The 24,477-nt window shown below is 45.5% G+C and overlaps 5 non-coding genes across 5 annotated transcripts; 4 read left to right on the forward strand and 1 right to left on the reverse strand.

Annotated features, from left to right (window-relative positions):
- The first annotated feature begins 4,056 nt into the window (after positions 1 to 4,056).
- Positions 4,057 to 4,128, forward strand: trnaw-cca (transfer RNA tryptophan (anticodon CCA)). Its single transcript has one exon. It is a non-coding gene; the product is annotated as a tRNA-Trp (tRNA).
- Positions 4,129 to 5,673: 1,545 nt separating this feature from the next.
- trnar-ucu (transfer RNA arginine (anticodon UCU)) lies at positions 5,674 to 5,765 on the reverse strand. The gene is given in 2 exon segments: positions 5,674 to 5,709; positions 5,729 to 5,765. It is a non-coding gene; the product is annotated as a tRNA-Arg (tRNA).
- A 7,426-nt stretch (positions 5,766 to 13,191) lies between these two features.
- On the forward strand, positions 13,192 to 13,265 carry trnaf-gaa (transfer RNA phenylalanine (anticodon GAA)). Its single transcript has one exon. It is a non-coding gene; the product is annotated as a tRNA-Phe (tRNA).
- A 5,948-nt stretch (positions 13,266 to 19,213) lies between these two features.
- On the forward strand, positions 19,214 to 19,287 carry trnaf-gaa (transfer RNA phenylalanine (anticodon GAA)). Its single transcript has one exon. It is a non-coding gene; the product is annotated as a tRNA-Phe (tRNA).
- Positions 19,288 to 23,522: 4,235 nt separating this feature from the next.
- Positions 23,523 to 23,595, forward strand: trnak-cuu (transfer RNA lysine (anticodon CUU)). Its single transcript has one exon. It is a non-coding gene; the product is annotated as a tRNA-Lys (tRNA).
- Positions 23,596 to 24,477: the final 882 nt, after the last annotated feature.

Here is a 24,477-nt window from a genome sequence, read left to right on the forward strand (position 1 = left end):
TGCAAACTTACTAACCATGCCTCCTAAATTCTCATCCAAATCATTAATATAAATAACAAATAACAGCGGACCCAGCACCGATCCCTGAGGCACACCGCTGGACACAGGCATCCAGTTTGAAAAACAACCCTCTACAACCACCCTCTGTCTTCTGTCGTCAAGCCAATTTTGTATCCAATTCGCTACCTCACCTTGGATCCCATGAGATTTAACCTTATGTCACAACCTACCATGTGGTACCTTGTCAAAGGCTTTGCTGAAGTCCATGTAGACCACGTCCACTGCACAGCCCTCATCTATCTTCTTGGTTACCCCTTCAAAAAACTCAATCAAATTCGTGAGACATGATTTTCCTCTCACAAAACCATGCTGACTGTTCCTGATTAGTCCCTGCCTCTCCAAATGCCTGTAGATCCTGTCCCTCAGAATACCCTCTAACAACTTACCCACTACAGATGTCAGGCTCACCGGTCTGTCGTTCCCAGGCTTTTCCCTGCCGCCCTTCTTAAACAAAGGCACAACATTTGCTACCCTCCAATCTTCAGGCACCTCACCTGTAGTGGTGGATGATTCAAATATCTCTGCTAGGGGACCCGCAATTTCCTCCCTAACCTCCCATAACGTCCTGGGATACATTTCATCAGGTCCCGGAGATTTATCTACCTTGATGCGCGTTAAGACTGCCAGCACCTCCCTCTCTGTAATATGTACACTCCTCAAGACATCACTATTTATTTCAACAAGTTCCCTAACATCCATGCCTTTCTCAACCGTAAATACCGATGTGAAATATTCATTCAGGATCTCACCCATCTCTTGTGGTTCCGCACATAGATGACCTTGTTGATCCTTAAGAGGCCCTACTCTCTCCCTAGTTACTCTTTTGCCCTTTATGTATTTGTAGAAGCTCTTTGGATTCTCCTTTGCCTTATCTGCCAAAGCAATCTCATGTCCCCTTTTTGCCCTCCTGATTTCTCTCTTAACTCTGCTCCGGCAATCTCTATACTCTTCAAGGGATCCACTTGATCCCAGCTGCCTATGCATGCAATATGCCTCCTTCTTCTTTTTGACAAGGGCCTCAATCTCCCGAGTCATCCAAGGTTCCCTACTTCTACCAGCCTTGCCCTTCACTTTATAAGGAATGTGCTTACCCTGAACCTGGTTAACACACTTTTGAAAGCCTCCCACTTACCAGACGTCCCTTTGCCTGCCAACAGACTCTCCCAATCAACTTCTGAAGGTTCCAGTCTAATACCATCAAAATTGGCCTTTCCCCAATTTAGAATTTTAACTTTTGGGCCAGACCTATCCTTCTCCATAGCTATCTTAAAACTAATGGAATTATGATCACTGGTCCCAAAGTGATCCCTCACTAACACTTCTGTCACCTGCCCTTCCTTATTTCCCAAGAGGAGGTCAAGTTTTGCCCCCTCTCGAGTCGGGCCATCCACATACTGATTGAGAAATTCCTCCTGAATACACTCAACAAATTTCTCTCCATCCAAGCCCCTAATGCTATGGCAGTCCCAGTCAATGTTGGGAAAGTTAAAGTCCCCTACTATTACCACCCTATTTTTCTTGCAGCTGTCTGTAATCTCCTTACATATTTGCTCCTCAATTTCCCGTTGACTATTTGGGGGTCTGTAGTACAATCCTATCAAAGTGATCTCTCCCTTCTTATTTTTCAGTTCTACCCATATAGACTCAGTGGGCGAACCCTCGGATATATCCCCTCTCACGACTGCCGTGATGTTCTCCCTAATCAAGAACGCAATTCCCCCTCCTCTCTTACCTCCTGCTCTATCTTTCCTATAGCATCTGTACCCTGGAACATTGAGCTGCCAGTCCTGCCCCACCTCACTGTTCTCGACCCTTCCAAGTTTTGTGTCATCTGCAAATTTTGATATTGTACCTTTTACTCCCAAGTCCAAGTCATTAATATATATCAAGAAAAGTAGTGGTCCCAGCACCGACCCGTATGGAACACCATTGCCCACCTCCCTCCTGTCCGAAAAACAACCATTCACCACAACTCTCTGTTTTCTGTCATTTAGCCAGTGCTGCATCCATACTGCTATTGCCCCCTTTATTCCATGGGCTGCAATCTTGATAGCAAGCCTACCACGTGGCACTTTATCAAACGCTTTTTGAAAGTCCATATACACCACGTCAACTGCATTGACCTCATCTACCCTCTCTGTTACCTCATCAAACTACTCTATCAAGTTGGTTAAACACGATTTGCCTTTAACAAATCCGTGCTGGAATTCCCTGATCAATCCACACTCGTCCAAGTGACTGTTAATTCTGTCCCGGATTATCATTTCCAAAACTTTCCCCATCACCGAGGTTAAACTGACTGGCCTATAGTTGCTGGGTTTATCTTTACACCCTTTTTTTGAACAAGGTTGTAACATTTGCAATTCTCCAGTCTTCCGGCACCATCCCCATATCGAAGGATGTCTGGAAGATTATGGCCAGTACCTGTGCAATCTCCCCCTTTACTTCCCTCAGCATCCTCGGGTGCATCCCATCTGGATCAGGTGACTTATCTATTTTAAGTACAGGAAGCCTTTCTAGTACCTCTTCTTTCTCATTTTTTAGCCCATCCAGTATCTTAACTATATATTCCTTTATCGAGAATCTGGCAGCATCTTCTTCCTTGGTAAAGAACAATGCGAAGTACTCATTTAGTACCTCAGGCCATGCCCACTGCCTCCATGAGTAGATCTCCTTTATGGTCCCTAATCGTCCCCGCCCCTCCTCTTACTACCCGTTTACTGTTAACATGTCTGTAGAAGACTTTTTGATTCCCTTTTATGTTTTCCGCGATTCTTATACTCTCTCTTTGCCCCTCTTATTTCCTTTTTCACTTCCCCTCTGAACTTTCTATAGTCTCTCTGGTTGGTACTTGTGTTATCAACCTGACACCTGTCATAGGCCACTTTTCCCCGCTTCATCTTACTCTCTATCTCTCTTATTATCCCGGGAGCTCTGGCTTTAGTTGCCCTACCTTTCTACCTCGTTGGAATGTACCTTGTCTGTACCCGAATCATCTTTTTAAAAGCCGCCCACTGCTCAATTATAATTTTGCCTGACAATCTTTAATTCCAATTTACCGGGGCCAGATCTGTTCTCATCCCACTGAAATTGACCCTCCTCCAATTGAGTACTTTTACTTTAGAGTGGACAGAGTCCATTTCCATAGCTATTCTAATCCTTATGATACTGATCGCTGCTCCCTAAATGCTCCCCCACTGACACTTGCTCCACTTGGCCCGCCTCATTCCCTTGCACCAAGTCCAGCAATGCCTCCTTCCTCAGTGGGCCAGAAACGTACTGGTCGAGAAAGTTATCCTGAACACATTTCAAAAATTCCTCCCCTTCTTTGTGCCTTATATTATTGTTATCCCAGTCTATATTAGGATAGTTGAAATTCCCGGTTATTACTATTTTATGGCTTTTGCACCTCTCTGTAATTTCCATGCAAATTTGCTCCTCTGTATCCGTCCCACTAGCTGTTGGCCTATAGAATACACCAAGTAGTGTAATCGCATCTCTATTGTTCCTTAACTCGAACTCAGTACCCAGGAGAAATTGCCTAGTTCCTGGGAACTTTGTATTAAGCAGAAGTTAGCAGCAAAAAGTGTTCGTGGTGGGACTGAGAAATGCTTTAACAGCCGGCACCCTGTGAAACAGAGCTCCAAGTGTCGGTTTAAATAAAGTCCTGAACTGACAGAGCGGAGGGCAGATGAGGATTGAATTAAATCCCAATTCACTGAATCTAAACAAGGTTTAAATAAGTGAATCTGTCAGGAGTGGGATTCCTGAGCTTGTGTGTGAGCTGAAACTGGATCGGTCCCGTTCTGTAAAGACTGAATGGCAGGCGGCTCCCAGACAGGGCTCAGGCCGGGACTGGCAGCTCTCCGCTGGGAACGGCTGGATTGGAGAGCGGGGCTCCTGCGGTGTTGCTGCTGCTGCTTCCGCCTCTTCGAGTCCCTGTGGCGGTCGGTACCGATCTCCCTCCTATGGATCCGGCTCCAGGTGGGCGCTGTGGACCTCGTGGCGCAACGGCAGCGCGTCTGACTCCAGATCAGAAGGACGCGTGTTCGAATCACGTCGGGGTCATTGCATTTTCGCAACGTTTCAGTATCACTCTGTTTTATCGCGGGGCAGTCTTTCAGGGATGGTCTGTTCACTGTGTGTAAAATAATATTTATCACAGAATGAACACACCACAGAAGGAGGCCATTCAACCCATCAATTCCTTACCTGCCTTTTGTAAGACCAATCCCATTGGTCCCATTCCCCGTCCCTTTCCCCGGGGCCCTGCATTTTCCCCTTCAAGTATTTATCAAATTCCTTTTTGAAAGCCACGATTGAATCTGCTTCCACCGCCCTTTCAGGCAGCGCATTCCAGATCATAACCATTCGCTGCGTAAAAAAGATTTTCCTCATGTCGCCTTTGGTTCTTTTGCAATCACCTCAAATCTGTGTCCTCTGGTTCTCGACACTTCCGCCAATGGGAACAGCTTCTCTTTATTAACTTTATCTGAACCCTTCATGACTTTGAACACTTCTGTCAAATCTCCTCTGAACCTTCTCTGCGGTCAATTAGCTCCAATTTATTTATTTGGGCATTAAACAAAACGTGAAAGACTGGCAAGGCGTTGTGTGAACGGAGCTCGCTGCTTTAAGACAATAAATCCAATCACTGCGTGGGCGCTGGGTTCAAATCTCACAACTGAGAGAATTTCTGACAATGTTCATTTTGACCTGTTCGCAGAAAACCCGATTGTCGTGCGATGGAGCAGAGGATGGGAAAGAAGCTGAAAGTGGAAGTGCAGATATTAGTTTCATCACAGTGACTGGACACGTTTCCACAGGTTCGGGCCTCTCACCTTAAGATTCTTTCCAGCAGAGTGGGACAGGTGATCAGAGTGACCGGGCTCCAGCGGCGCAATCGGTCAGTGCGCGGTCCTTATCTGACAGAACAGGGTCGGGAAATACCGAGGTTGTTAATTCGAGTCTCACCGAGATCAAACAATCCTTTTGCTTGTGAACATTTCGACCGGAGTTGAAGGTACAATTGGTTTGTTCCAAAATGCATCTACTTATTTGTATTGCCATGTGGTTCCTCCGGATTCCGCTGTTGCAATAGCAGATGAGATGTTCAGTATTACTTGTTTACAGGAGGGACGCTGCGGTTTTGGAGACACAAACTATGATTTTGATCCATCTACAAATCGTGGGATTTAACTGGAGCTTTAAACCAGCGCCTTAGACCGCTCAGCCAGGATACTTTCCATCCTGCACTTCAGGAGCTAGTTTTACAGGAATAGAATTACTACAAGCAAGAATTCTACCCCTCCAGCACCAATGCTCACACGGCAGCAGGATGCATGTGTCCAGTTCGAAACCTGTCTGAAGGAACATTCAGTCTGACAGAGCCGGAAGTCCAGCAGATTGACTTTCGGTCTGAGCAGATGTTGAGTCTCCTCCTGAGAGAGTTTCACCAATCCAGCTCAGAGTGGATTAAGAATCATAAATCCGGGTGTGACTGGAGCCACTTGTGTAAGATGAAGTGTCGGGGGCAGTTTCACATCCTTGACGGACATTAATGACCCTGCTGCAAAATTTCACTTCCCAGCTCCCGATCCGTGAACTAAAACCCAACTCTGGTGGGACTCGAACCCACAACCTTTGAATGTCCCCTCCGATTATTAAGTAGAAGTCCAACACGCTGTCCATTGCGCCACAGAGTCAGTTATACAATGTGAGGGAGAGCGGGGATCCTGTGCTGTGGTTGAGGCGGTCAGGCTGCTCCTGTTTCCGCCTCTCACATTCCGAGAGCCGGGGCGGCAGTCTGCACCGATCGCCCTCCAATGGATCCGGCTCCAGCCGCTTGTTGTGGGCCTGGTGCAAGAACAGTCGCGTCTGACTCCACATCAGAAGGCTGCGTGTTTTGAACCAGGTTGAAATCACAGCATTTTCACTGTGGCTCAGGGTCCTGCCGACTGATTTTAGATCGGGACAGTGTTTTAGCGATGGGATATTCAGTGTTTGTACAACAATATCAAAATTAAATTTGATACATTAATGAGCTTTTTGTTCTGTTACTTTCTATTTGCACCCTCTCCAGTTTTATGTCGAAACAGTTAACAATGTTTAAGGGATGTGGTGTGCAGTGTTTTTGGAATCAGTGTAATTAAATTTGATACTTTCATCTGTTCCTTCTCCAACCCAGACTCTTATCATTAGATTTGTACCTTCACCCTGTTTAAAATAGGTTACTCAGTGATAGAAATAAATCAGTAACAACCCCGAAACCTCAGCGGGTATATTTGTTCCAATGCTTTGTGATGGTCTCGATTTCCATTCAAATTTTCAATCAGCAATTCCCAACGGGTGTTTTGGGTTTGACAAACTAATTTAAGTACTTGACTGGTTCCTGGAAATGATCCAGTGGGGATTTCCTTACCCGTACAGATATAGAAATAAATACATTCCATCATTTCACAAATGACAGTTGTGTAAATAAATATATCGCGATCTGTAAGATGGAAAAGCAGCTCTTCATGTTCATGAACAAATTTCCTCATTTTATTGTATTAATCCACTTACGTTTCAATGTAGAACATATATTCAGAGCATCCCTCTAAACTTAAAGAATGGTAAAACAATTGCAGATTTTACAAACACATAACACGCTATCGTATAATTAAGATTAAGGCCTACTTTGTGAAAGTTGTATTCTAATTGTCTTTATTATGTTATGAAAAATATTTCTCGATGTACGTCCCCAACTTAACGGAGAAACTAAGATAAAAACCAAAAGGATTTTTCAAAAACTATTTGGGGCGATATGATCAGTTCCCCTTCTCCTTTCTTTAATTGTTACCTTTTGCTAATTGTTCATCTTGATCCGTTTGCTTCATTTTTTCCTCAGTCATTTATGGTGAATTTTCTATCTGTTTACGTTCTTAAATATTTGATTTGTTTGTTCCTTTCCTCTTGACTTGTGATTTGTTGATCTCCAGTTTAAAGTCTGAAACAGAAATGTGTTTATATTCAGGCGTGACTCTGAAGTGTGAGACCGAGAGGTGATGCCGGATGTGTGACCGAGAGAACAACTGCTGGAGGCAGAACTGTCCGTAACCTAACATACCCCGTGTGGCATTGCTCATGGTGGGTCGGATGACAATGTTTTATATTGACTGAACGGCTATGTATATAACACACAACGGATTTACTGCTGCTTTAACTCCACAAAGTACAATCACCATAAATGACCAAAGTCTCAGATCAGTTAGAATTGAATTACTGTTGGTGAGGGGAGTTTGTACATTGGAAGGAGTTTCTACATTTACAGCTCCAGGTCAACCTGCAAACCTCCCTCGCCTGTAGGTCACGTCACCATGAGGTCTCCACCTTCCTTTCCGCTTCTGGACTTCTGAAGTGTGATTGAACCTGACCAAAAGTTTCCTATAATTAGTGAGGAAGGAAGGTATCAGTGTAAATGGGAGATATAAACGTGGATGTTTCACTGGGTACCATGGGAACCAGATACACTGCTCATTCCAGTTATTGGTCCAGCAGGAAACAGAAATCATTCTCTTCAACTGTACTCGCCCGAAGGAAAAGGAAACAAACAAAACTGCTCAGTTCTTTGTTTTCGCTTCTTCTGTTGGTTTACGTTCACTCACCGAGAAAGTGACAGAGAGACTGAGAGATTGGATTGGCTGTTTCACTTTATAATCTATTATACTTTGTAATTATTATAAGAGACGGTTCCATCCCAACTGTACTGTGCCTGACATTCTCATTGATACTAAGATGTGCTCTGAATGAGTTTCTACTAATTGCACATTGTGGAGAAAAGCTGAACGCCGAAAACTGCTCTGAAACCAACTTCGCTTCACAACCTTTAATGGAAATTGGTTGCTGGTTGTAGGTAAAGAAGTTTGTAAAATAAGCCCTCGAGAACAATATCCTCAAAACTTGTTTTGGACACATTCACAGGTCAAATATCTTACATTAAATATAACAAATATTCAAATACGTCACAAGTGTTAATATTAACGAGGAAGGAGGCATTGGTGGATCTGGTTCTGGGGAATGAGGTGGATCAAGTGGAGCAAGTGTCACTGGGGGAATATTTAGGGAACGGTGATCATAGTATCATAAGGTTTAGATTAGTTATGCAAAAGGAGAAGGAGCTATTTTGAGTAAAATACTTGATAGGAGGAGGGCCAATTAAAGTGGGTTGAGAACGTACCTGGCCCGTGTAAATTGGAATCAAATTTTGGCAGGCTAAAATGTAATCGAATAATGTGTAGCCTTTAAAAAGGAGATGTTTCGGGTACAGTCTAGGTAGATTCCTAGGATGGGGGAAGGCAGGGCAACTAAAGCCAGAGCCCCCTGGATGAGGAAAGAGATAGGGGGTTAAATGAAGCAGATAAAGGGGGTTTATGACAGATGTCAGTTTGACAATACAAGTGAGAACCAGGCTGAATATAGGAAGTACAGTGAAAAAGTAAATAAGTGGGGTAAAGAGAGAGTATGAACAGAGATTGGCGGTTAACAGAAGAGGTAATCCAAAAGTCTTCTGTAGGCATATAATTAGAGAAATGGGAATAAGAGGAGGGGTGGGGCCGATTAGGGACCAAAATGGAGATCTACGCATGGAGGTAGAGGGCATGACTGAGGCACTAAAAGAGTAATTTGCATCTGTCTCGACCAAGGAAGAAGATGCGGCCAAAGTCACAGTAAAAAGGGAGGTAGTTGAGATACTGGATGGGGTGAAAATTGATACAGAGGAGGCACTTGAAAGGCTGGCTATGCTTAAAGTTGATAAGTCACCCAGTCCGGATGGGACGCTTTCAAGGTTGCTGAGGGAAGTAAGGGTGGAAATTTCAGAGGTCCTGGTCATAATCTTCCAATCCGCCGTGGAAGCGGGGGTGATGCCAGAGGACTGGATAATTACCAATGGTGTATCCTTGTTTAAATAGGGTGTAAGGATAAACCCAGCAACTACAGATCAGTCAATTTAAACTCGGAGGTGCGGATACGTTTAGAAACGATGATCTGGGCCAAAATGAATAGTCACTTGGGCAAGTGTGGATTAATAAAGGAAAGCCAGCATGGATTTGTTAAAGGCAAATCGTGTTTAACTAACTTGAGTGAGGTAACGCAGAGGGTTGATGAGGGTAATGCGGTTGATAAAATGCCACACAACAACAAGAAGAACAACTTGCATTTATATAGCGCCTTTAACGTCATAAAACTTATCAAGGCAACTCACAGGAGCGTAATCAAACAAAATTTCATACTGAGCCACATAAGGAGGTATTAAGACAGGTGAATAAAATCTTGGTCAAAGATGGAGGTTTTAAGGAGCATCTTAAATGAGGAGAGAGAGGTGGAGAGGCGGAGAGATTCAGGGCAGGAATTCCAGAGCTTAGGGCCGAGGCAGCTGAAGGCACGGCCGCCAATGGTGGAGCGATTAAAATCGGGGATGCACAAGAAGCAAGAATTGGAGGAGCGCAGAGATCTCGGAGGGTTGTGGGGCTGGAGGAGGTGACAGAGATAGGGAGGGGCGAGGCCATGGGAGCATTTGAAAACAAGGAGGAGAAATGTAAGGCTGGTGGAAGTGATGGGGAGGCCATGGAGGGATTTGAAAACAAGGATGAGAATTGGTGGGCTGTGGGAGGTTACAGAGATAGGGAGGGGGAGGCCATGGAAGGATTTGAAAACAAGGATGAGAATTGGTGGGCTGTAGGAGGTTACAGGGATAGGGAGGGGGGGTGCCATGGAAGGATTTGAAAACAAGGAGAATTTTAAAATCGAGGCGTTCTGCGACCGGAAGCCAATGTAGATCACCATGAATTTGAGGAGCGCCGAGGTCTCGGAGGGCTGTAGGGCGGTAGGAGGTTACAGAGATCGGGAGGGGCGAAGCCGTGGAGGGATTTGAAAACAAGGATGAGAATTGTAGGGCTGTAGGAGGTTACAGAGATAGGGAGGGGCGAAGCCATGGAGGGATTTGAAAACAAGGATGAGAATTTTAAAATCGAGGCGTTCCCGGACTGGGATTCAATGTAGGTCAGTGATCACAGGGGAGATTGGAGAACAGGGTTAGGTTACGGGCAGCAGAGTATTGGATGAGCTCATGTTTATTGAGGGTGGAAGATGGGAGGCCAGCCAGGAGACCATTGGAATAGTCCAGTCTTGAGGTAATACAATAAGCTTGTAAGCAAAATTGAAGCTATTGGAATAAGTCGGGGCAATGGCAGCATGGATGCGAATTGGCTAAATGACAGGAAACAGAGTGTAGTGGTGAACGGTTGTTTCTTGAAGGTATACAGCGGTGTTCCCCAGGGGTCGGTATTAGTACCGCTGATTTTTTGATATATATTGATGACTTGGACTTGGGTGTACAGGACACAATTTCAAAAATTGCAGATAACACAAAAGTTAGAAGTGTAGTAAACAGTGATGAGGATAGTAATAGACTTCAAGAGGACATAGACTGGCTGGTGGAATGGGTGGACACGTGGCAAATGAAATTTAATGCAGAAAAGTGCGAACTGATATATATTGGAAGGAAGAACGAGGAGAGGCAAAATAAACGAAACGGTACAATTCTAAAGGGGGTGCAGGAACAGCGACCTGGTGGTATCTGTGCACAAATCTTTGAAGGTGGCAGGACAGATTGAGAATGCAGTTAAAAAGGATACTGGATCCTGGGTTTTATAAATAGAGGCGTAGAGCACAAAAGCAAGGAAGTTATGTTAAACCTTTATAAAACATTGGTTCGGCCGCAACTGGAGCATTGTGTCCCAATCTGGGCACCACAGTTTAGGAAGGATGTGAAGGCCTTAGAGAGGGTGCAGAACAGCTGCAGAAAAGAGGGTGCGGAAATGGTTCCAGGGATGAGGGACTTCAGTTCCGAGAATAGACTGGAGAAGCTGGGGTTGTTCTCCTTAGAACAGAGAAGGTTGAGAGGAGATTTGATGGAAGTGTTCAAAATCATGACGGGTTTAGATAAAGTGAATACGGAGAAAGTGTTCCCATTGGCGGAAGGATCGGGAACCAGGGGACACAGATTTAAGGTGATTGGCAAAAGAACCAAAGGCGACATGAGAAAAAAAATAAGCAGCGAGATGTTCTGATCTGGAATGACTGCCTGAAAGGGCGGTGGAAACAGATTCAATCGTGGATTTCAAAAGGGAATTGGATAAATAGTATAAGGGAAAACATTACAGGGCTACGGGGAAAGAGCGAGCGAATGGGACGAACTGGAATACTCTTACAAAGAGCCGGTACAGACTCGACGGGCCGAATGACCTCCTTCTATGCTCCAACGATTCAATGATTCGTCAAGCTCAAAGTGCTTGCTAATTCAATGAGAGGTCCGTCTGTACAAAGAACAAGCACTTCCGCATTGCAGTTCTGCAGTCATTTCCTTGTTGGCTCCGGAATTAATACAAATACCGCCCTGTGTTATTTTGTCGTTTAATTCACAAATGAGGTAAATATCAGAGAGAATAAAAAGGCACCGCTGGGAATCGAACCGATGACTTTTTGTTACGAACAAGGCAATTTGCCCAGCTTCGCCAAGGAGACAAATTAAGCTGCAAAGGCCCCAGCTCCTCTGACTGATACCGAGCATCGACCTGTCACTGTCTGATAGCGTTCGAGACAGTTTGTATTTTCCCATTTCTCTTGTCTATTTCGCTGTGTTTACCGATACTCTGTATCTCTCGCTGTGTTTACCGATACTCTGTATCTCCCGCTGTGTTTACCGGTACTCTGTATCTCTCGCTGTGTTTACCGATACTCTGTATCTCCCGCTGTGTTTACCGATACTCTGTATCTCTCGCTGTGTTTACCGATACTCTGTATCTCTCGCTGTGTTTACCGATACTCTGTATCTCTCGCTGTGTTTACCGATACTCTGTATCTCTCGCTGTGTTTACCGATACTCTGTATCTCTCGCTGTGTTTACCGATACTCTGTATCTCTCGCTGTGTTTACCGATACTCTGTATCTCTCGCTGTGATTACCGATACTCTGTATCTCTCGCTGTGTTTACCGATGCTCTGTATCTCTCGCTGTGTTTACCGATGCTCTGTATCTCTCGCTGTGTTTACCGATGCTCTGTATCTCTCGCTGTGTTTACCGATGCTCTGTATCTCTCGCTGTGTTTACCGATACTCTGTATCTCTCGCTGTGTTTACCGATACTCTGTATCTCTCGCTGTGTTTACCGATATTCTGAACCGCTGCAGTCCGTGTGGTGAAGGTTCTCCCGCAGTGCTGTTAGGGAGTTTCAGGATTTTGACCCAGCGACGATGAAGGAACGGCGATATATTTCCAAGTCGGGATGGTGTGTGACTTGGAGGGAAACGTGCAGGTGGTGTTGTTCCCATGTACCTGCTGCTCTTGTCCTTCTAGGTGGTAGAGGTCGCGGGTTTTGGAGGCGCTGTTGAAAAACCTTGGCGAGTTGCTGCAGTGCATCCTGTGGATGTTTCGGGTGGTGGATGGGGTGCCAATCAAACGGGCTGCTTTATCCTGGATGGTGTATGAACTGTGGGTGTGTTTATATGAGTTTGACGTTTATATATGAACTGTGGGAGTGTATATATGAGTGTGATGTTTATATATGAACTGTGGGTGTGTATATATGAGTGCAATGTTTATATATGAACTGCGGGTGTGTATATATGAGTGTGATGTTTATATATGAACTGTGGGTGTGTTTATATGAGTTTGACGTTTATATATGAACTGTGGGTGTGTATATATGAGTGCGATGTTTATATATGAACTGTGGGTGTGTATATATGAGTGTGATGTTTATATATGAACTGCGGGTGTGTATATATGAGTGCGATGTTTATATATGAACTGTGGGTGTGTATATATGAGTGCGATGATTATATATGAACTGTGGGTGTGTATATATGAGTGTGATGTTTATATATGAACTGTGGGTGTGTATATATGAGTGTGATGTTTATATATGAACTGTGGGTGTGTATATATGAGTGTGATATTTATATATGAACTGAGGACGTGTATATATGAGTGCGATATTTTTATTTGAATTGCGGAATGAACAGGAGGGGCAATTCCTCCTGGGGTTATATTTTTTTGAAGACAATGACATACAGTGAAATTTTGACATGAGGCCGAAATAGCTCAGTTGGGAGAGCGTTAGACTGAAGATCTAAAGGGTCCTTGGTTCAATCCTGAGTTTCGGCAGTTTTTGGTTGTTCAGTTTCTTCTTCCTTGCTTCGATTCCCGCATTTATTTACAGTGAAATTTGATCCCCGCCACTGAAGGATTGGGGATTGAATAGAGAGACATCAAGGATGGGGCATATTTCTATCGTCTGTATTTTGTTTTTATTTCTCTGTTACCTTCTGCCTTTTTCTCTTGGTTTTGTCTCTCTCGGTGCCGGGTGACTATTTGATTTGATGCATTTGTTCCAAATTGATGCCTTTTCCCCATCTCGGGGCGGTCAGACCCGCTCTGTCTGTCTGTTGCTGCTGATGATCATTCATGGGAACAGGCCGCGAGTTAAACGATTATCTGCAAACCGGAGAAAGGCAAATAAAAATACGTGTTTCTCTGGCCCCAGGGGTAAAGTTACAATGGATGTTATTCAAAAAACTGTCCCCGTGAATTTGTCTGTGGGTTTCTTTTGTAAGGCTTCGATTTTAAAAGTTACAAAAAACCGAAATAAATAAAGTAAATTACAAGTATCGAGTCCGTGATCATGATATTACGGTAAACTCTATGCAAATAAGTTAACCGGCCGGACGAACGGCACATGCGGCTGTTTAATTAATTTTTGTTCCTGTGCGCTGGCTGGTAGCGCTTTCTGCACATGGACCAAAAATATCTCTGCTCCTCCACAGTTCCTAGTTTATCACCATTTAGAAAATACTCTGATTTATCTTAGATTTAAAGTGGATGACCTCGCTCTCCCCCACATTGAACTCTATTTGCCGCAGTTTTACGCACTCTCTTAATTTATCAATTCCCACTTTTCAACTTCCTGCTTCTATCAACATTATTTATTCCGCCACCAGAAGGCTGAGTGTCCAAATCACGGGTAACCGTTGCTTTTCGAGCTGATCGGATTCTGGATCGTTCCGGAATGAATGTTTTATTTGCTTTTTCACAATAAACAGAACCTTGCACTCAAATCTGCTTCTCTAGTTCCCAATTTTCAGGAAGGCGTCTCATTCTGCCCTCGACTTTTGATCTTGACCTGTGGTTGAAGATTTTGCAAAGAGGGAAAAGAAGTCCCCAAATCGCTCCACGTGAATCTCAAACGCTTTGGGAAGAAGTTCAGTTCAAATAATCAGGACTTTAAAGGCACCTCAATGACCTGCACTTTCATTGAATGAGTTTTGTTCGCCATTGTATTCGACCGTGAAATCGCTCTCCGCTTTCATCTCACTGGTGAAGAGTGTGACGGCCTTGTATCTGTCAGCGTGTAAGTGACGAGTTTGGGGTGAGCACGGGTCGCCTTTATTTTTGAAATCTCACCGAGCACCGGGGAAAAGAAACTTAGAATCAAACTGTCCCTGTCAGTGATGAATTGAAGTGAATATCGCTCCAAGCAGATCTGGACAATGCGCAGCACAGCCGCACAGGAGTTCCAAATCCACCCTCTCCCCACTCGGCAATCACATTAACTGAACTTTACTCTGGCCCAGTGTCACCGCGCTGAAATCGAGTCTTTCTCGGCCACATACTTTCTTAACATCATAGTTCCTGGTTTAACAGTGAAAACTGCCGTCCGCTTTACTGTAAGTGCAAGAGACAACTTTGTAGACACCGTGTCGTGTCACAGACCTGCTCGTTGGACCTGCTCATTTCATCTCATCTCATTTTCTGCAATACTGGAATAGAGAATGGAGAATCACAGCTCGAAAAATCAATCCTCTCTCCGACTGGGGGAGCGAGTCTTCCAACATACAGGCATTTAGGGGCAAGGGGAGTTTGATGTTCAGAAATAATACAGCACCGATTTTCACTCGTGCAAACTGCACACCCTTTATTTTGGAAAAGTAAACTGATGGTGAGACAGCTGTTCCATTGGTCGCTGCAAGCTGAAACGTTAGCTCGGTGAATTAGTGGTTCAAGGAGGCCACTGTTGTGTTCACTGTGGTGCAATTGTTTAGCGCGTTCAGCTATTAACTAGCAAGGTTGGTGGTTCGAGCCCACCCGGGGACAATAGGGAGCTTTTACCTGAAAATTCGTTGTTTCGCATTTCCAGGTTTCAAATGTGTGTTCTGTTCACAGAGAAATGTACTGTAAACATTGCCAGCTGAGCGCGGCTGATATTCCACCTGCCAGCTGGATAACAGGTATCTGAACAATATCCAAAAAACCGAGAATGGCTTGAAGGTGATCGAAATACTTCTTGACAGACAAGGTTCAAAAGGAGGACTCACGATGAAAGTGAAATATTATTCACCTTCCGACAGGTTTCAGTTTATTTGTGAGAGATCGTTAAAGGATCCTGCAGCGCTGCCTCAGTTAACAAAAGCAGTTCTCAGCCGCATTTTTGACGCAGCATCAAACCCATCAGTTTTTCGCTGCTTCCCCAGCTCCCCGAGTGAGTGAGGCCGTGACAGCAGTAACATTGTCCGGCCCCGCTTTCTCCAATCACCCGCTGCCGGTGGAAAGCAGCGAATGCAGCCTCAGACAGCGCATTACTGTCCATCCCTGGGAAACAATTTCCAACTGAAACAGATTGGAGTTGTGCTGAGCTTTGAGTCTGTAGCGTGTCCGTGACGAGTTTCAGGTTGATATCATCCATTCATTTTTTTATATCTCAGAAACGCACCAGGAGAAAACAGGAACTGAGAATCAAATTGTCCCTGTAGGTGATGAATTCAAGGGAATATCGCTCCAAGCAGATCTGTGAAAGTCACAGTGCAACCGCACAGAAGTTCCAAATTCTCCCTCTCGCCACTCGGCAAACATTAACTGACCTTTGCTCTGGCCTGGTGTCACCTCGCTCAAACCGTCTCTTTCGCGTATGATTTTTTCACGAGTGCAAAGCGTCCCCGCTTCAGTGAAGCTGCAATCGACATTTTCTTCTAGATGCCATGTCATGGGCCAGATAAAGGATGTGAACAGTTACTGCTGAGAACAAATTAAAAAGGAGCAGAAGTTCATCAAAGTTGCACCATTGAAAGTCCTGGGTGGAGGTTTAGAGGCTGCGATTGTAGGAAGAGTTTTATTGCGATTCTAACAGACCTTCGAGTGAATTTCCGGGATGTCCAGAGCACCGAAATAACTCAGTCAGACTGAAGATCTAAAGGGTTCAGTCCCGGGTTTCAGGAGCGTTTTCTCTCCCACTCTGTTATCTTGATACCTCCTCCGTGCCCTTTACATTCTCTGATACGCTCGGAGGGCCCCTTACCCACTGACACACCCTGACTCTCCCTGATAACATCTGGCAGTCCCTTGCCCTCTCTGATAACATCTGGCAGTCCCTTGCCCTCTCTGATAACATCTGGCAGTCCCTTGCCCTCTCTGATAACATCTGGCAGTCCCTTGCCCTCCCTGATAACATCTGGCAGTCCCTTGCCCTCTCTGATAACATCTGGCAGTCCCTTGCCCTCCCTGATAACATCTGGCAGTCCATTGCCATCTCTGATAACTTCTGAGAGTGCCGTAAACTCTTTGATACCTCATAGCCTCACACCCCTTGATAACCCCTGAGAAGCCCTTTGATTCCCTGACAGCCTCTGGGATCCCGTTGCCCCACCGGATCCACACTAATAAACCCTTAGACTCCCTGGTTCATTCTCAGGAGCCATTAACCTCTCTGCTACCCAAGTGCGATTTAATTCCACATGTGGATCTACCAGTCTGTGTTAAGGATCAGATCCACGGTTTGTTCGCTCTCATTACTCCGAAGCACTCTGTTCACCGAGAGGGAAATCGCATCGACGTTTATGTGATTTTCAAAGAAAAATAAAACATTGCATGTCCAGAAAACAGAAATAGCTCAGATGGGGTAGCGTTAGAATTAAAATCCACAGATCCTTTGTTCAATCTCCGCTTAAGGCGGCCTTTTTTCCTTTTTCTCTGTTGGCGGAATGCATAATGAGGGGGTTAATCTTGAAATTCGTGCTCGATTAATGAGGCAAGAAATCAGGAATCACTTTCGCAAACAAAATACGGCCGAAAGCTGGAACTCTCTCGGCCAAAAGGATGTGGATTGAGGCTCAATTCAAATTTTCAATCTGATATTCATCGATCTTTTTTCTGTTCGGGTCCCAGGGGATATGAGTCCAAGGCAGGGAAACAGAGTTGAATTACTGATCACTTCATGATCTAATTGAATGGGACAGGAGGTTCGAGGGGCTGAATGGTCTTCTCCTGTCCCGATGTTCCTCTCCTGCTCAGTGCGGGGCTGGACGACTGGTAAGAGGCATCAGACTGACTCCAGAATGAAAAGCGGGTGTTCAGATTCAGCCACCTTGGGATTGTCAGACAAACTGAACCCCGACAGCAACCTCACCACCCGCCTCTCTGCAATAATCGGATGGGAAGGAGCCCTGCCGCTGGCCCGGCTAGCTCAGTCGGTAAAGCACGAAATTCCTAATCTCAGGGGCGTGGGTTTAAACCACACATTGGGCGTTTTGTGCTCTATTTTTCACAGTGGGTGATGAAAGGTTCAAAGTGCAACCTCTTATCTCCAGTTCAAGAAATCCAGTTATATAAACAGACACAACCCTGAGCTGTGTGAAAGGAAACCGTGAGCGTTGCCAAATATCCAGTCCCTCCCGATTCTATCTTCTCATTCCCTCCACATGGGACACGGCAGATACCGTTTCAATAGGATTCATTTTTGCTGTTATTAAAAATGTTGATGGTTAGGAAGTGTAATATTTAGAAGACGCCAACTCTGGATCCATTCGCCTCTCTGATACCTCCTGAGCCCACCTTACCCTCTTTGATTCTCCCGGAGCTCCTTATCTTCTCTGATACCCTCAGAGAGTCCATTATCCTCTTTGAACCTTGTCAGCGCCCTTTACACTCTCTGATACCCGCTGAGTGCCCCTCACCCACTGATACGCTCTGAGCGTCCTTACACTCTCTGATACCCTCTGGCAGTCCTTCGCCTCTGCGAGATCTCAATATACTTTCTGATACCCTATGACTGCCCCTTCCCCTCTCTGAGCCCCGTTACACTCTCTGATGCCCTCTGACTGCCCCTTCCCCTCTCTGAGCCCCGTTACACTCTCTGATACCCTCTGACTGTCCCTTCCCTTCTCTGAGCACCGGTACACTCTCTGATACCCTCTGACTGCCCCTTCCCCTCTCTGAGCACCGGTACACTCTCTGATACCCTCTGACTGTCCCTTCCCTTCTCTGAGCACCGGTACACTCTCTGATACCCTCTGACTGTCCCTTCCCCTCTCTGAGCCCCGTTACACTCTCTGATACCCTCTGACTGTCCCTTCCCTTCTCTGAGCACCGGTACACTCTCTGATACCCTCTGACTGTCCCTTCCCCTCTCTGAGCCCCGTTACACTCTCTGATACCCTCTGACTGCCCCTTTCCCTCTCTGAGCCCCCTTACACTCTCTGATACCCTCTGACTGTCCCTTCCCCTCTCTGAGCCCCGTTACACTCTCTGATACCCTCTGGCTGCCCCTTCCCCTCTCTGAGATGCCCTTGCCCCAATGCATCGCCACTTAGAAGCCATGAGACGCCCTGATGCCTTCTCAGAACCCGTTACCGTCCCTGATATCAAAGTGCGGTGTAACTTCACAGGTGGATCTACCGGTCTGTGTTAAGGATGAGATCCAGAGTTTGTTCGGTCGCTGTTGCTTCCGCCTCTCCCACTCCGAGAGCTCTATCGGCGGTCGGTACCGATCTCCCTCCTATAAACTGGGTGTGGATCTATGAGTGCGCTGCTGATTTATAAACTTTGTGAGTTTATGTATGACAACGATTTTTATATATCAACTGTGGGTTTGTATATATGTGTGCGATATTTATAGATGACCTGTGGGAGTGTATCGATGAGTGTGATGTTTATATATGAACCGTGGGTGTATCTCCATGAGTGCGATGTTTTTATATGAACTGAGGAATGAACAGGAGGGGCAATTCCACCTGGGGTTATATTTTCTTCCAAGACAATGAAATAAAGGAACATTTTGATGTGGGGCTGAAATAGCTCAGTTGGGAGAGCGTTAGACTGAAAGATCTAAAGGTCCTTGGTTCAATCCCGAGTTTCGGCAGTTTTTGGTTGTTTCGTTTCTTCTTCCTCGCTTCGATTCTCGCATTTATTTACAGTGAAATTTGATCCCCGCCACTGAAGGATTGGGGATTGAATAGAGAGACATCAAGAATGGGAAATATTTATATCGTCTGTATTTGGTTTTTATTTCTCTGTTACCTTCTGCCTTTTTCTCTTGGTTTTGTCTCTCTCGGTGCCGGGTGACTATTTGATTTGATGCATTTGTCCTAAACTGATGCCTTTTCCCCATCTCGGGGCGGTCAGACCCGCTCTGTCTGTCTGTTGCTGCTGATGATCATTAATGGGAACAGGCCGCGAGTTAAACGTTTATCTGCAAACCGGAGAAAGACAAATAAAAAGAAAGACGTGTTTCTCCGGCCCAGGGGTAAAGTTACAATGGATGTTATTCAATAAACTGTCCCCGGGAATTTGTCTGTGGATTTTTTTGTAAAGCTTGGATTTAAAAGTTTAAAAACCAGAAATAAGTAAAGTAAATTACAAGAATCGAGTCCGTGATCATGATATTACGGTAAACTCGATGCAAATGAACTAACCGGCTGTCCGAACGGCACATTCGGCTGTTTAATTAATTTTTGTTCCTGTGCGCTGGTTGGTGGCGGTTTCTGCACATGGACCAAAACTCTCTCTGTTCCTCCACAGTTCCTAGTTTCTCACCATTTAGAAAATACTCTGATTTATCTTAGATTTAAAGTGGATGACCTCGCTCTCCCCCACATTGAACTCTATTTGCCGCAGTTTTACCCACTCACTGAATCTATAACTTCCCACTTTTCAACTTCCTGCTTCTATCTACATTATTTATTCCGCCAACAGAAGGCTGAGTGTCCAAATCACGGGGTAACCGTTGCTTTTCGAGCTGATCGGATTCTGGATCGTTCCGGAATGAATGTTTTATCTGCTTTTTCTCAATAAACAGAACCTTGCACTCAAATCTGCTTCTCTGGTTCCCAATTTTCAGGAAGGCGTCTCATTCTGCCCTCGACTTTTGATCTTGAACTGTGGTTGAAGATTTTGCAAAGAGGGAAAAGAAGTCCCCAAATCGCCCCACGTGACTCTCAAACGCTTTGGGAAGAAGTTCAGTTCAAACAATCAGGACTTTAAAGGCACCTCAATGACCTGCACTTTCTTTGATTGAGTTTTGTTCGCCATTGTATTCGACCGTGAAATCGCTCTCCGCTTTCATCTCACTGGTGAAGAGTGTGACGGCCTTGTATCTGTCAGCGTGTCAGTGACGAGTTTGGGGTGAGCACGGGTCGCCTTTATTTTTGAAATCTCACCAAGCACCAGAGAAAAGAAACTTAGAATCAAACTGTCCCTGTCAGTGATGAATTGAAGTGAATATCGCTCCAAGCAGATCTGGACAATGCGCAGCGCAGCCGCTCAGGAGTTCCAAATCCACCCTCTCCCCACTCGGCAATCACATTAACTGAACTTTACTCTGGCCCAGTGTCACCGCGCTGAAATCGAGTATTTCTCGGCCACATACTTTCTTAACATCATAGTTCCTGGTTTAAGAGTGAAAACTGCCGTCCGCTTTACTGTAAGTGCAAGAGACAACTTTGTAGACACCGTGTAGTGTCACAGACCTGCTCGTTGGACCTGCTCATTTCATCTCATCTCATTTTCTGCAATACTGGAATAGAGAATGGTGAATCACAGCTCGAAAAATCAATCCTCTCTCCGACTGGGGGAGCGAGTCTTCCAACATACAGGCATTTAGGGGCAAGGGGAGTTTGATGTTCAGAAAGAAGACGGCACCGATTTTCACTCGTGCAAACTGCACACCCTTTATTTTGGAAAAGTAAACTGATGGTAAGACAGCTGTTACATTGATCGCTGCAAGCTGAAACGGTAGCTCGGTGAGTTGGTGGCTCAAGATGGCCACTGTGGTGCAATTGGTTAGCGCGTTTGGTTATTAACTGTAAAGTTTGGTGGTTCGAGCCCACCCGGGAACAATAGGGAGCTTTTACCTTAAAATTCGTTGTTTCGCATTTCCAGGTTTCGAATGTGTGTTCTGTTTCCAGAAAAATGTACCGGAAACATTGCCAGCTGAGCGCGGCTGATATTCCACCTGTCGCTGGATAACAGGTATCTGAACAATATCCAAAAAACCGAGAATGGCTTGAAGGTGATCGAAATACTTCTTGACAGACAAGGTTCAAAATGAGGGCTCACGATTAAAGTGAAATATTATTCACCTTCCGACAGGTTTCAGTTTATTTGTGAGAGATCGTTAAAGGATCCTGCAGCGCTGCCTCAGTTAACAAAAGCAGTTCTCAGCCGCATTTTTGACGCAGCATCAAACCCATCAGTTTTTCGCTGTTCCCCAGCTCCCCGAGTGAGTGAGGCCGTGACAGCAGCAACATTGTCCGGCCCCGCTCTCTCCAATCACCCGCTGCCGGCGGAAAGCAGCGAATGCAGCCTCAGACAGCGCATTACTGTCCATCCCTGGGAAACAATTTCCAACTGAAACAGATTGGAGTTGTGCTGAGCTTTGAGTCTGCAGCGTGTCCGTGACGAGGTTCAGGTTGATATCATCCATTCATTTTTTTATATCTCAGAAGCGCACCAGGAGAAAACAGGAACTGAGAATCAAATTGTCCCTGTAGGTGATGAATTCAAGGGAATATCGCTCCAAGCAGATCTGTGAAAGTCACAGTGCAACCGCACAGAAGTTCCAAATTCTCCCTCTCGCCACTCGGCAAACATTAACTGACCTTTGCTCTGGCCTGGTGTCGCCTCGATCAAACCGTCTCTTTCGCGTATGATTTTTTTACGAGTGCAAAGCGTCCCCCGCTTCAGTGAAGCTGCAATCGACATTTTCTTCTAGATGCCATGTCATGGGCCAGATAAAGGATGTGAACAGTTACTGCTGAGAACAAATTAAAAAGTAGCAGAAGTTCATCAAAGTTGCACCATTGAAAGTCCTGGGTGGAGGTTTAGAGGCTGCGATTGTGGAAAGAGTTTTGTTGCGATTCTAACAGACCTTCGAGTGAATTTCCGGGATGTCCAGAACACCGAAATAACTCAGTCAGACTGAAGATCTAAAGGGTTCAGTCCCGGGTTCAGGAGCGTTTTCTCTCCCACTCTGTTATCTTGATACCTCCTCCGTGTCCTTTCCATTTTCTGATACGCTCGGAGGGCCCCTTACCCACTGACACACCCTGACTCTCCCTGATAACATCTGGCAGTCCCTTGCCCTCTCTGATAACATCTGGCAGTCCCTTGCCCTCTCTGATAACATCTGGCAGTCCCTTGCCCTCCCTGATAACACCTGGCAGTCCCTTGCCCTCTCTGATAACTTCTGAGAGTGCCGTAAACTCTTTGATACCTCATAGCCTCACACCCCTTGATAACTCCTGAGAAGCCCTTTGATTCCCTGACAGCCTCTGGGATCCCGTTGCCCCACCGGATCCACACTAATAAACCCTTAGACTCCCTGGTTCATTCTCAGGAGCCAATAACCTCTCTGCTACCCAAGTGCGATTTAATTCCACATGTGGATCTACCAGTCTGTGTTAAGGATCAGATCCACGGTTTGTTCGCTCTCATTACTCCGAAGCACTCTGTTCACCGAGAGGGAAATCGCATCTACATTTATGTGATTTTCAAAGAAAAATAAAACATTGCATGTACAGAATACAGAAATAGCTCAGATGGGGTAGCGTTAGAATTAAAATCCACAGATCCTTTGTTCAATCTCCGCTTAAGGCGGCCTTTTTTCCTCTTTCTCTGTTGGCGGAATGCATAATGAGGGGGCTTAATCTTGAAATTAGTGCTCGATTAATGAGGCGAGAAATCAGGAATCACTTTCCCAAACAAAATCCGGCCGAAAGCTGGAACTCTCTCGGCCAAAAGGATGTGGATTGAGGCTCAATTCAAATTTACAAGACTGATATTGACAGATCTTTTTTCGGTTCGGGTCCCAAGGGATATGTTTCCAATGCGGGGAAACAGAGTTGAGTTACAGACCACCTCATGATCTAATTGAATGGCACAGCAGGAAGAGGGGCTGAGTGGCCTTCTCCTGTCTCGATGTTCCTCTCCTGCTCAGCGCGGTGCTGGAGGACGGGTAAAAGGCATCAGTCTGACTCCAGAATGAAAAGCGAGTGTGCAGAAGGAGCGACGCTGGGATTGTCAGACAAACTGAACCCCTGCAACAAAATCAACAGCTGCCTCTCTACAATAATAGGATGGGAAAAGACATTGAAGGCGGCCTGGCTAGCTCAGTCGGTAGAGCATGAGACTCTTAATCTCAGGGTCGTTGGTTCGAGCCCCACGCTGGGCGTTTCGTGTTTTATTTCTCAAACTGGGTGATAAAAGGTCCAAAGTGCGACCTCTTATCTCCAGTTCATGAAATCCAGTTATATGAACAGACACAACACTGAGCTGTGTGAAAGGAAACCGTGAGCGTTGCAAAATATCCAGCCCGTCCCGATTCTATCTTCTCATTCCCTCCACATGGGACACGGACAGATTATCGGTTCAACCGGCTTCATTTTTTGCTGTTATTAAGTGTGTTGATGCCTTCAAAATGTAAGATTTAGAAGATGACAACTCTGGATCCATTCGCCTCTCTGATACCTCCGGAGACCCCCTTACCTGATTTGATTCTCCCGAGCTCCTCATCTTCTCCGATATGGTCCGAGAGTCCATTATCCTTTTTGAACCTTGTCAGCGCCCTTTACACTCTCTGATACCCGCAAAATGCTCCTTACCCACTGTTACGCCCTGAGTCCTCTTACGCTCTCTGATACCCTCTGACACTCCCTTCCCCTCTCTGAGATCCACTTACGCTCTCTGATACTCTCTGACACTCCCTTCCCCTCTCTGAGATCCACTTACGCTCTATGATACCCTCTGACAGTCCTTTCCTCTCTCTGAGATCCCCTTACACTCTCTGATACCCTCCGACAGTCCTTTCCCCTCTCTGAGATCCCCTTACACTCTCTGATATCCTCTGACAATCCCTTCTCTTCTCTGAGATCCACTTACACTCTTTGATACCCTCTGACACTCCCTTCCCTTCTCTGAGATCCTGTTACACTGTCTGATACCTTCTGACACTCCCTTCCCCTCTCTGAGCCCTCTTACGCTCTCTGATATCCTCTGACAATCCCTTCCCTTCTCTGAGATACCCTTACACTCTGTGATACTCTCTGACAGTTCC

This window comes from Heptranchias perlo, unplaced genomic scaffold, assembly GCF_035084215.1.
Source record: "Heptranchias perlo isolate sHepPer1 unplaced genomic scaffold, sHepPer1.hap1 HAP1_SCAFFOLD_463, whole genome shotgun sequence".
NCBI classification, from domain to species: Eukaryota; Metazoa; Chordata; class Chondrichthyes; order Hexanchiformes; family Hexanchidae; genus Heptranchias; species Heptranchias perlo.